This window comes from Schistocerca piceifrons, chromosome 2 (assembly GCF_021461385.2).
Source record: "Schistocerca piceifrons isolate TAMUIC-IGC-003096 chromosome 2, iqSchPice1.1, whole genome shotgun sequence".
Lineage (NCBI taxonomy): Eukaryota > Metazoa > Arthropoda > Insecta > Orthoptera > Acrididae > Schistocerca > Schistocerca piceifrons.
Genome location: NC_060139.1, coordinates 414,419,106 through 414,430,238, shown reverse-complemented (window position 1 = coordinate 414,430,238; position 11,133 = coordinate 414,419,106). Strand labels below are relative to the sequence as shown.

The following is an 11,133-nucleotide window of genomic DNA, read 5'->3' as shown; positions in this document are numbered from 1 at the left end:
TACCTCAATAAATACAATCTTTTAGGGGAATCTCAGTTTGGTTTCTGAAGTGGCAAAAATATGAAGTTAGCCACAATAGAATTCACAAAAGTTGTACTTGATGCTCTTGATAAAGATGAGTGTGTCACAGGCATATTTTTGGATCTTTCTAAGGCATTTGATACAGTCGACCACAAGATTCTATTAAATGAATTAGAAGCATTAGGAATAAGAGGGGTAGCTAATGACTGGTTTTGATCATCTTTTGGCTAAGATCAAACTGTATTATCTGTTCTTACCACGTTAATATCTGATACGTCCTGCATCATAGGACCAGAATATTAAACTAATTTTTGGCTCATGACGGAGTGCTAGGGGCTTGCTCCACCTCTATAGGATACAAAGAGTAGAGACAACACATACTTGAAATACATCTAAACATTTAGGAAAATACAGAACCAAAATTCATTAATATAGGGGTTCCACAAGATAGCATATTAGGACCAATATTGTTCCTGATATACATCAATGACTTTCCCAGTAGTGTTACTCATGGTGAAAAAATCCTCTTCGCTGATGACAGCAATATTATAGTCACTGAGAAAACAAGAGAACTCCTTGTCAAGAAAGAAGGAAGTTTATGATTCGTCAATAAGTAATAAAGTGACATTGAACATAAAGAAAACTAATGCCATGAATTTCAGTTTGAGGAGAAAAAATGACAATGTTAAATTAAATGTAGATGGCACCTCTATAGACTGTGTAACAAATGCAAAATTTCTAGGAATGAATATTGATTCTCAGTTGAAAGTGGTGTGAACACACAAAGGTACTTGGAAACAGAATGCCATCAGCATGTTACGCCCTTAGAATCCTATCATCAGTGTGTAACATGCAGTGTCTTTTAGTTCACATTAGTCATATGTACACTCAATTCTTAGCTATGGCATTCTCTTTTGGGGAACAAATGCCCAAAATATGAATGCAATTTTCAAACTCCAGAAAAGAGCCATAAGAATAATAACCAAAAATACTAATCGAGCTCATTGTAAAGATCTGTTCAGAACACTGGGGATTTTTACTGCTCCATGTGAATACATTTACCAGTCAGTTGTACCAGTCAGTTTACTGCACAAACAGCTCTATCCATGACCATGCAACAGGAGACAGACTCAACTTACATTTACCAAGTAAAAATAAACATCAAACTCAAAACAGCATTTTCTTCCAAGGAATACAACTGTATAATAAATTACCAAAAGAGATTAAAGAAATTGCAAAAATACACTTATTTAAAAAGGCAGCTAAAAAGTACCTGTAATGCAATACATTTTATACATTGAAGGCTAAAACAGAGCAGGGGTTTGATAAAAAATGTTACACAGGGTGAAACATGGGAGATGGACAGTTTTGAACTGCGTAGTACTGAGGGTGTGGTGGTGGGAGGTGGTCGAGTGGGGATAGTTCTGATCCACACAAGATGCCAAATCATTTACTCAGTCACTATGGAGCAGTGGGACTTGCAAGGTCATGTATTTGTCTATGACAGTTTCATGAAAAGTGGTGAGTCTATTATTGTTACGCAGTGATTGTTTCATGCGTGGTTTAATGTCGGTCACCATGGAGCAGTTCCGAGCCATAACACAATCCTCAGATGGGTGGAAAACTTCAGATCACCTGGAAACATACTGGATAAGATGCATGCTGGCCAGAGATGCAGAGTAACGACACCAGGAAATGTTGAAAGGGTAAGGCAAGTGGCAGTCAGAAGCCCAGGATGGTCAGCTAGACATCATGCTAGTGAGTTATGAATCAATCGTGAATTGGTTAGATGAATTTTGCACAAAGAATTAAAATTCCATCCCTACAGAATGCTCATTGTCCAACAACTTAAGGAAACTGATTTTGCTGTACGAGAAGACTTCACTTACAGAATGCAAGTGATTTTGGGATCGAATGAAAATGAAATTTTATTGATGAGTGATGAAGCTCATTTTCATTTAAACAGGACTGTGAATAAGCAAAACCTACGTTACCGAGCTCCAGAGCATCCACACCTTATCCACCAGCGACCTCTAAACTCAGAAAAAGTAACAGTCTGGTGTGCTCTTGGCTCTGTTGGCATTGTTGGACCTTATTTTTTTGAAGAGAATAGAGCCACAGTTACTGTTAATTTGGTTCATTACATTCGTTTGCTTGAAACATTCTTGAAACCATAACTAAGAAGATGACAAATCCCTTTAAAACGCATTTGGTTCCAGCAGGATGGGGCAACATTGCACACTGCAAACACTTCAATGACAGTTCTTAGATGCGTGTTTCCAGGCCGGATTATCTCCTGTTTTGGCAATGTTCCTTGGCCTCCCAGGTCTCCCGACTTGTCAGTATGTGACTTTTTTCTGTCAGGGTACCTTAAGAACTGTGTCTACAAACCACGAAATTTGGACGAGTTGAAGAATGCAATCATTCAAGAAATTGCCGCCATCCCTGCAGAGATTTTAGCCCGTGTGATGGAGGATTTTGAGAAGAGACTTGAGTCCTGCATTCAAAATGATGGACATCACCTTGACGACATTATTTTTCACGAATAACTTTGTTAATTACAATGGCAAATAATGAGCTTTGATTTTGTGTAAATAAACATGCAATAATTTTTAAGTTGGCTGAGTATTATTTCAAAAACTGTCCATCTCCCGTGTGTCACCCTGCACAAATAAATGGTAATAATAATTGTTATAAAATATCAAACATTCCACATAACACCTTCACTTTATGTTTTTTTCCTTCTTTTTTTCCTTTCTAGAAATACTTACTCCCAAGCTATGCATAGCACAATTCTAACACTTCTCCCTCTTTCTGAACTCAACATCTCACTCATAATGGAGGGATGCAGATTCAGCTTTTCAGGATAGCAAATGGAAAGTTGTGGTATAGCAAATGGCCCAGAGATCACCTGTGTGTGTGTGTGTGTGTGTGTGTGTGTGTGTGTGTGTGTGTGTGTGTGTGTGTGTCGGTAGTGTATCCATTGAAGAAAGCCACTAGCCACTTGATAAATCAATGTTTTGTTAATGATTACTTCACCAACATGAGTAAATCAAACACAATCCTATCTGACAATGGCAGTCAATTTACATCCAATGCTTGGAAGCAGTTAGTTGTAGAGAAGAACATCAAACATATATGCATTTCAGTCTGTTCATCTTCTTGCAATCCAACAGAGAGATATATGAGAGAGATCGGAAGCCTTTGTAGGGTGTATGTACTAAGGACCACACTAACTGGCATTCTTACACAAAACAATTTAAGAATGTCTTCAACCATTTACAACACACAACTACTGGGTTTTCTCCATATGAAATTCAACACAATAAGAAGCCTGTCAACCTTTTGTATGAATTATAATATGTTTCTTAATATCCGGTTTGGTGTCCACCACAGTACCCTATGAGTCATGCATCAAGTTCAAACAGTTCTACACTTTTGTTTTCATTGCTACCATGGTTTAAGGTCTACATTCACACCTGTAATTTGCATATGGAATCTGTGTTCTTAAGAGTTCTTCCACCAATAATAGCTAAGTATATTATGTTTCAAGGAAATCTGTTAGGAGTGTGTCGCCTCTTCAATGTCCAAGAAATTGTGGTTTTCTAATTGAATCAACTGCGGGTTCTTGGTGGAACATTGCAAATTAACTAACCAAACACGGCTTTTTGCCTTGTTTCATAATTTTATTATCAATGTTACTGCACAACCTAGGTTTTGGGTTATAAGTCCATTTTCAAGTACATTACTGATTCCCAAAGATGATATTGCACAGATAATCATGATCACAAGGCAAAGATAATGATCTAACTTCTTAAGGTATCAATCCATAGCTTAATGTACAATTATGTCAATGATCATTTTTAACAAATTACATACATTATTACACAATTCAGCAATTGCACTACAATGGCAGGACTAAAGTTATGCTTTAGTCAAGAACTTTTTAACTATGATGGATTGGGGTCCAAAGTTTTGCTTCTATCCTGGGGTTGTGATCTCACTAGAGGTGAATAATTGAATTGTGTTTGCTCATTTAATAATAGGTATGGGGATATACAGATCTGTCCTGTAATTTCTAAAATTTCTAATTGGTTGAGTTTGGTCCCCTCTTCCTCCGTGTGTAGGACTTGTACATACACTCCTGGAAATGGAAAAAAGAACACATTGACGCCGGTGTGTCAGACCCACCATACTTGCTCCGGACACTGCGAGAGGGCTGTACAAGCAATGATCACACGCACGGCACAGCGGACACACCAGGAACCGCGGTGTTGGCCGTCGAATGGCGCTAGCTGCGCAGCATTTGTGCACCGCCGCCGTCAGTGTCAGCGAGTTTGCCGTGGCATACGGAGCTCCATCGCAGTCTTTAACACTGGTAGCATGCCGTGACAGCGTGGACATGAACCGTATGTGCAGTTGACGGACTTTGAGCGAGGGCGTATAGTGGGCATGCGGGAGCCCGGGTGGACGTACCGCCGAATTGCTCAACACGTGGGGCGTGAGGTCTCCACAGTACATCGATGTTGTCGCCAGTGGTCGGCGGAAGGCGCACGTACCCGTCGACCTGGGACCGGACCGCAGCGACGCACGGATGCACGCCAAGACCGTAGGATCCTACGCAGTGCCGTAGGGGACCGCACCGCCACTTCCCAGCAAATTAGGGACACTGTTGCTCCTGGGGTATCGGCGAGGACCATTCGCAACCGTCTCCATGAAGCTGGGCTATGGTCCCGCACACCGTTAGGCCGTCTTCCGCTCATGCCCCAACATCGTGCAGCCCGCCTCCAGTGGTGTCGCGACAGGCGTGAATGGAGGGACGAATGGAGACGTGTCGTCTTCAGCGATGAGAGTCGCTTCTGCCTTGGTGCCAATGATGGTCGTATGCGTGTTTGGCGCCGTGCAGGTGAGCACCACAATCAGGACTGCATACGACCGAGGCACACAGGGCCAACACCCGGCATCATAGTGTGGGGAGCGATCTCCTACACTGGCCGTACACCACTGGTGATCGTCGAGGGGACACTGAATAGTGCACGGTACATCCAAACCGTCATCGAACCCATCGTTCTACCATTCCTAGACCGGCAAGGGAACTTGCTGTTCCAACAGGACAATGCACGTCCGCATGTATCCCATGCCACCCAACGTGCTCTAGAAGGTGTAAGTCAACTACCCTGGCCAGCAAGATCTCCGGATCTGTCTCCCATTGAGCATGTTTGGGACTGGATGAAGCGTTGTCTCACGCGGTCTGCACGTCCAGCACGAACGCTGGTCCAACTGAGGCGCCAGGTGGAAATGGCATGGCAAGCCATTCCACAGGACTACATCCAGCATCTCTACGATCGTCTCCATGGGAGAATAGCAGCCTGCATTGCTGCGAATGGTGGATATACACTGTACTAGTGCCGACATTGTGCATGCTCTGTTGCCTGTGTCTATGTGCCTGTGGTTCTGTCAGTGTGATCATGTGATGTATCTGACCCCAGGAATGTGTCAATAAAGTTTCCCCTTCCTGGGACAATGAATTCACGGTGTTCTTATTTCAATTTCCAGGAGTGTATATTATGTATTTGTGATTACTGTTCAGGCAATGTTCTGCAAAGGCTGAAAAAGGCTACTGCAATCTACACCTTCTGTGGTGTTCTTTAAACCTGTACAGATTGACCTCCCTGTCTGTCTGATGTAGCAAGACTGACACTCATGGAATGTGATTTTATAAACCCGACTTTTTGTAACAGCTGGTTGTTTGTCTTTTGTACTGAACAACTATGTCCCTCAGACAATTGGTATTTTCTTGTTCACTGTTGGCATGGGCTGTTTAGTAACCAGGAAACTGGATGATTGATGGCCAAAGGAATATATTTTCTGGATCCCTAGAAATAACAGAAGACTAAGAAGTCAAAATAAAGGAAGGTAGGTAACTGAGAACAGAAAATAAACAGAAGACTAAGAAGTCAAAATAAAGGAAGGTGGGTAACTGAGAACAGAAAATAAACAGAAGCAACAGGGATTCAGATCGCTCATGATTGCAATACATGGAAATACCGAGAGGAGGCTTTTATCCAGCAGTGCATGTCAAATGGATGGTTATTATGATTATCCATTACATGTTAGCCTACTGTGAGAGTGATTATATTTTTAAAAAAAATTCAGAGTGGTCAGTAAATCGTTATTGAACCCGTTTGGTTTTATTTCTCAGAAATTTGAATTTCATCCCTCAGGGATTTATTACCCCCAGGATGAGAACCACTGTTGCAGAGTGGTGAGTTAAGCACTACGGTAATGTAAACAAATTATGATCATAAAAATATTTTATATATTTCATTCTAATTAAACAACTTGCTATTAAATGGTATTAAAACGGTTTACTGTTGCCGTTAGTAAAATCGGAGGCATCTTTGCCACTTCAAAATGGACGTGGCGGCGAATTAGAACGGGCAGAAGCAAGCGATGACCTTCCCCAGAATCTACTCCAAAAGCTGCATATGCTTGTAGCAAATCACCAAGAAACTAAATTTGACAAGGGAAGATGCACGACGACAACAGCAACAATAACCTAAAACAAAATATAACTGTATAATAAGAAAAATCGGGAATATTTACAATGCATTTGCTCCGATTCACGCCCTACAAACCTGACCACACTTTCAAATTTCTCGCGTTTGATTATCCAAAAATTTTACTGTAATTTCTCTGCCCTTGTTTCAGTGTTAGAAAAATCATTTTGCTTCTGGTATCAATATTTTGTGGTTGTAAAGTTCTCTACTCATAAAAGACATTGCCGTACAACAACATGAAACAATTTGTAGTCAGTTTCAACCAGCAGTTCTCTGAAAAAAAGGATTTAGACAAGCAATCTATAATGTGACAAGTTTCACATTAAGTCATTACTACAGATGTTCTCCAAAAGAACGTGTGAACTATCGCTTCAAAAGTTTAAACTTACTTTTTGGTTTAATCGTTTGTATCACTTCACATGTTACCGTGTGGATAAATGATTTTAGGGATGGAGTCGGGCAACGTGGCCTTTGCCGAACTTCATCAATGAACTGATCCTTTAGATTCTCCTCCACGTACACAGAACCTTACTGAATGTAATTTTTTTATTTGTGTCCCTCATCATACTTCAGGCATCAGAACGCAATAATTACAGACATTCATTTATTTCAGAGAATTATTGTCTAGTCATGGATTACACATCCCTGTCGACAGCACAATTGCATCAGTTTTGTATGACAATGTATTACTATTGTTCAAAATAAACATAAACAACTATATATTTAAACTTCACACGTCAAAATACGCCTCAAGCTTTGAAGAAGAATGTGCTTTGGTCGTTCTGGTTGTACCCTGTACGGCTGCCTTTAAGGAGATGGGATTTGTTTTACATTGCCGTGTTTTAATATGGTCTACAATGCTCAAAACTTTGGTACGAAGTAGTAATGATTGCTTTTGTGACATATAATTGGTATTTCCCTTTCCTTACTATCAAAATGGTCTTTGAACAAGAAACTGGGGGAACCGTTATTACGATGTGTTTATACTGTCGTGTATGTAGTCTGGTACAAACACAGTAAGCAGTTTGCATATTTCTTTTCTCATCTTACTCATCTAATGCCGTATCAGTTGATCCTGCTAGAAGTCGACCTGTGACCCGAAAAAAAAAAAGATTGGCATTTTCAAGTGCCACCTCACCGTTGCATGCGCCATTTGCGTGTTCCCAGTAGCGAGATGGCGCAATGTTTAGCTTTCGTAATCATAGTTGCCATAATGACATCATGATCGCTAAGTTTCAATACTATTACCTATTTGTAGCTACAAGGTCTAAGATATTTCCATTGCATGTGGGCTGCCGAGCTAGCTGCTCAAGATAGTCTTCAGAAACCGTGTTTAAAAGTATTTCGCATGAATGTCTGTCTGTATCCCCTGCAATGAATCCATAGACAGGCCGGTCTATAATCGGTTGGTTAAAGTCGCCGCCAACTATTATCGCATGATTTGGGTATTTATGCACTTTTGGCCCTTGAATGAATGACTCTATAACTAAAGGAGAATCGGGTGGCTGGTAAAAATATCCAGCAATTAATTTGATTTCAGTTACACCTGTTACACACGACCAGATAACTTCACTGTCACACTCAATCTGGATCTCACTAGACACAATATTTTTTCCAGTTGCAAAGAACACTCCCCCTCCTACGGCCTCTAAAAGCTTATTCGAGAGCAACAGCGTTCAGATCCCCATTGCAGTCTTATGGATTTATACTTGGCACACTTCCTTTCTACACAATTACTCGTAGCGACTGATATCACGTTGTCTAAACTAGGATTTCTTAACCCTAGGACGCCCAAAGAGGGGGGGGGGGGGGTTCGTTGAACCCACAATTTTTTTATGTTCCCTGCTTTTGCCCGAGTAACTTTCATACTACATATTCCCTTTGAGTTATTGTTTGTTGGCTATTTTATGAAACGTTAGTGTCAATATATTTAATAGAAAATTCCTGCTTTGAAAGAAAAAAATAAATAAACTTATTATGGGTCCAACAACACCCCCCCCCCCCCCTTAGGCTTCCATGCTATAGAAAATTTCCCTCTGTATGATTTCGTATTTCTCATCTCTACAACAATGCAAGTTAGTTTCTTGTTGGTTGGTATTCTCGATATTCACAACAATTGGTTTACTTTCAGAGGAAGAGATTGATGATGTCAGTCAGCTGTTATTTATCCTGTAAACTTGCAGTGAGTTAGTGCAGTTCCCTACTGATCACACCCAGATTTAGAAATGACTAAAACAACACGTGACTTGTCTTTAGAAAGAGTTCTGAATAAAATTTTAGATGAAGATTCGGATTAGGGGAGTGAAAATGAATATGATGACGGTGTTATGGAGTATGATTCAGATCGGGAAAGTGATGTGGATGTTAGAGAAGATGAAGATAGCACAGCTTCAGGCAGTGACCATCAGGATGTTATTGTGGCCAAGTCTGGAAGAAGGTACGTAACCACACAGCCTAGAATTCCTCGAAGGCCTGTTGCTAATATAGTAAGAGAGCAGGCAGGAGTAACTCCAATTGGTGTTTGCCATGGACCTGGAGAAGCCTTGAAGTTACTTCTTATGCCTGACATGGATGTTATAGTAAAACATTCAAATGAAGAGGCAGTTAGGCGAAATGTTACTTTGACTAATGAGAAAGAATTGTATGCCTTTATAGGAATCCTGATACTTATGGGGGCAAATAAGGACAATTCTGTCAGTGTACACGATCTTTGGTCAGACCTAATGAGTGGGCCAGTTTACAAGGGTATTATGGCAAGAGAACGTTTCAAGGAACTTATTGCAATCATAAGGTTCGATGACAAATGTACCCACCAGCTAAGAAGGGGAGTAGACAAGTACACAGCAATCCGTGATGTTTTCAACAAAGTGAATGATAGGTTTCCACTACTGTATAAACCAGGGGTCCACCTCACCATTGATGAGATGCTCAGCTTGTTTAGAGGGCGCTGCTCCTTCAAAGTATTTATGAAGGATAAACCGGGCAAGTATGGCATCATTATACGCATGATGTCCGATGCAGTTGACAGATACGCCTTGAATATGGAACCCTATGTAGGTAATGTTCAGAATTTGTCGAAAGAAGAACAGGGTTCAGCAGCTGTCGTCAAACGTCTGGTAGCACCTGTGAAAAATACTGGTTGGCGGAAGAGTTATACCAAGACTACAAAGTTACTACAGTAGGAACTCTCCAGTCAAACAGGACGCATATTCCAGACATAATGAAGAACACGTCAAATCGAGAGCTATATTCAGCAATGTTCTTGTTCACAGAACCATCAACAGGTAGGCCTCCAGTAACTTTGGTGTCCTACATAGAAAAAACAAAACCAAGTAAAAACTTACTGATGCTGTCAACAATACACCAAGATAAAGGCACTGTTGGAGTAGAGAAGAATAAAACCGAGATAAATGCATATTATAATTCCACTAAAGGTGGAACTGATACCATTGATCCAATGGTGCGTATGTACACCTGCAAGAGAGGAACAAAGAGATGGCCTCTATCCGTATTTTACTCTCTCATCGACATTTGTGCTATCAATGCAACCACCATATTCATCCAGCAACATCCAAGATGGAATGAAAAGAAACACAACAAACAGAAACTTTATCTTCTGCAAGCTGGGATGGAACTAGTGAAATTGCAGGTAGGAGAAAGAAGTGCCAATGCAAGAGGGTTATCTAACCAAATTGTTCAATCAATGGAGACTATTGTACAAAAGAAAATCAAAGAAGTGACAACAGAAGCACATCAGCTTCCTGCAGGGAAAGGTCGGTGCCATATTTGTGTAAGAGAAGCTAAAACAAAGAAGCAGAAATACAACAATCTAAGTAAACCAAAACAGTATTGTGGACAGTGTCATAAACATGTGTGTAACACACATTCAGAAAAAATTGTGAAGTGTGTCTCTTGCCTTGAAGTTGAGGACTCAGAGTAGTCTATTTTATATGAACACATCTGTATTTTGTATTGTAATAGGCCTATGTCAACTTTTTATTCTTTCAATCCAATATTTATAACAATTAACAGCATTAATAAAGCGACGCCCTAGTTAAAATACATAAACCATTTTGAAAGTTATAATTTTTCGTCAGTAAACTTAGTTAATACTTGTGGGCTCGCTGAAACCCCCCCCCCCCCCCCCCCCCCCCCCTTAGGCATCCAAGTTAGAAAAAAGGCCTTGACGTCCTAGGGTTAAACTGTGTTCTGTGGAACACTTGGGCGCCATGGGGATCATTCAAGGGTTCCGCGAAACTTTCGTGCTTTTTTTTCATAACATTTAAAGAAATAATTTAAAAGTACAATAAGAATAGACACCCACACGAAAATAAAAAAAAACTAATCCTTCCTTCTACAGGATGCGACAGAACCGACTAAGCAGTTTTAAGGAGCAATAAAAAGTAAATCTAGATGTATAGAGAAAAAATGTTTTTATTTTATAAATTAGTACAATATAATATTTTACATTCATTTGTTTTTGAAAATAATGGCCTCAAGATGGCGGCCGTTAGCATCAGTACATTTTTGTAGACGATCCCTGAAGTTTCGA

General features: G+C 40.3%; 1 non-coding gene across 1 annotated transcript; it reads left to right on the top strand.

Moving 5' to 3' along the window:
• Positions 1–236: 236 nt before the first annotated feature.
• On the top strand, positions 237–421 carry LOC124778125. Its single transcript, XR_007015851.1, has one exon. It is a non-coding gene; the product is annotated as a U2 spliceosomal RNA (small nuclear RNA).
• The last annotated feature ends 10,712 nt before the right edge of the window (positions 422–11,133 follow it).